At 24.1% G+C, this 2,825-nt stretch overlaps 1 protein-coding gene across 1 annotated transcript in view; it reads left to right on the top strand.

Annotated features, from left to right (window-relative positions):
* Positions 1-2,825, top strand: part of LOC119667263 (rhophilin-2-like) — a 70,772-nt gene that overhangs the window by 60,077 nt on the left and 7,870 nt on the right. The window lies entirely within an intron of this gene.

Genomic DNA, 2,825 nt, shown 5'->3' on the forward strand with positions numbered 1-2,825 from the left:
AAACTGATATCTAAAACCATATTAGACAACTCATATAGCATAAGTAAACCTATATAGCACAACAATAAACTGCATAACATAATAATAATAATGATTAAAACTTTATTGCCTGTATAAAGTTAACAGTTCTATAAAGACAATCATTCACGAACAGATATTTTCATAACATCTTGAAAAATGGTGACCGATAATCACATCCTACGAAAAACTTTAGCCTCTATCGAATCAAGTTAATATCTCACTTGAACACTAAATTAAAGAAATGTAAATATAGATGAATAATCTATACGAGTATGATTCATGAAGAATATGATAAAATAACACTTGTTCCATTTGAATGGAATACGCATGGGACTAGGTGCAGCATAGTATTTAGTTAGTATAACGTTCAATTCAGTTAGTTTGAACAGTTTTCTTTTATTTTTTTTTTTTTGTTTTGTGATGATGGGTAGCCCTTGAACTTATAGGTGAACTTATGGGTGATGGGTGAACCCTTGAATAAAATAAAATATCATTTATAAATTTTTCTTATTGACCTTATTTTCAATACAAAGTCTTAAAAACAAAAGTTATTTCTTAAATTTTTTTAAACTTCATTGATAAAATAGGATTAAAGTATCTATGGATCCTAGCACTTGGTGCTCCCCACTTAGATAGGTTTAGACAGAGTCTGGGAAATCGTTTAACATACTGACACAGCTGGTTAGAAATAAAAATACTTGGATTTTATTTTTATGAAACCTATAACTCTAATAGAGTACAAGTATAATAATATAATGATTATAAAAATAATGTCTAATTACATTATTGTAATAAATATTATAGAGAATGGAGCAAAGAAATAGTAATATAATAATAAAAATAATATCTGATTGAATCACTTTAGTAAAAATTTTTTCAATTTCTAACTTTTTTTTAAAAGACAATCATGATGAATATTGAATCCTGAAAGTATTATATTTAATACAAGATGATTTAGTATATTATTAAATCAAAAAATTATCTTAATTGTAGAAAATTGATTTAATAGAAATAATAATAACCATAATGTCTGACCAAATAGTAAAAAATTTTTAAAATTACAATTTATTTTGAAGCCCCAGTAATACTATAAAAATTTCGATCCTGAAATTATTTTATTTAATATTAGTTGATTTAGTATTTTATTAAATTAAAAAATTTTCTTAATTGAAGAAAGTTGAATTAATAGAAATAGTAATAATAGGTAATAGTAATAATGATAGTAAGCATAATGTCGGACCTACTAATACTATAAAAATTTCGATTCTGAAATTAATTTATTTAATTTATATTAGATGACTAAATTTATTTATATTAGATGACTAAAACTAAAAGATTAACTTAATTTTTGAAAAATAAATTAAATTAAATTTTATTTATGAACAATTTTTATGCATTTTTATTATACACTATTTGAACAATGATAATACAAACAGAAAATTTAAAATTAAAAATATGAAAAATAGGAAATTATCTATAAAAAAAACTAATAAATTTAAAACATATAAAAAAACTGACATATTTATTTATTATTCTTAACTAATTAAATTTAATCTTTTACGAATAAACTTGACTCGAACACGTGCGACATGCAGAAATAGCAAAATAATTGTAAAAATATTTTAATTATTGCAAAAATATTTGCCAACAGCTATCGGTTAAATAAATATGTAAAAATATGAGTATGTAAATAAATTTATTGTATACAATATTTTTAAAATCAAAAAGTTAACAAGTAATAAAATTTTAAATGTTTTTGCAAGTAAATACGGAGTTCATACTGCACAGATTGCGTTAAGATTTAAGGGCTTGACTGCGACTGTAAATATTAGCACAAATTGTTATAAATTATAAAAATTAGCTGTTAACATACTTAAAAAATAGTACGTTAATATATGTATAAATATGTATAAATATATATGTATAAATAACCCACAATGATATATAACCCTACATAAAATAAAAAATTATTAGTTTTTGCTTCTTTAGATACTTGAATATTTTTCGAGCTTTAGTGAAAAACTGCTACTTTCGTCTTTAGAAACAAATTGCGATGCTAATAAGTAGCATCGGCACGCTTCACTGGCGTACTAAACAACTTTTTATAGCTAATAATTAATCAATTTTAATTTTATGTGAATTCCTAACTATCTTCAAATATGGTAGAAAAAAAATTCCCTGTAATATTGTATAAATTTGCAATTATTGAATGAGTTAACAAACAACTTGAAAAATTGCTTAAATAGCAAAAGTCTCTGGCCTGACTCCTCTTCCCACCTCTTCAAGCTAATAAACTTGTTTAATTTCAATAATTATACGCGAATATTTTAATAACTCGTTTCGAGATACACTGGCGAGCGCCAACCCTTTTCCTACTCGGTAGATTTTCTATTTTCTCCATGAAATTTTCTCATTAAATTTTTGTAATTTCCATTTTTAGTTTGCCGTACTTTTCATGTATTTCAAAACTTCAACAGATTTTCTATTGACTTTTTTGCTGCTACACTTGTTGTTTTTACAATTATTTTGCGCTTTAGTTTCGGTCAAGCGCATTTTAGCGCAACCAAGTAGAACAAACAACAGAAATATTTTTAAATATTTCAGATAGATTAGCTTCACACAAGCGAAAATAATTCAACAATATATAAATAGATATAAAATTTCAATATTTTCTCATAACATCTACCGCAACCTACCCTGGCTAATTATTTTCCATAAAGAAACAACAATTAACGAGAATTATCTTTTTAAATAATAGAGGAGTATTAATAGGAGTATTATTTTTATTCAATCATTTTCTTCAA

This window comes from Teleopsis dalmanni, chromosome 1 (genome assembly GCF_002237135.1).
Source record: "Teleopsis dalmanni isolate 2A chromosome 1, ASM223713v2, whole genome shotgun sequence".
Classification (NCBI taxonomy): domain Eukaryota; kingdom Metazoa; phylum Arthropoda; class Insecta; order Diptera; family Diopsidae; genus Teleopsis; species Teleopsis dalmanni.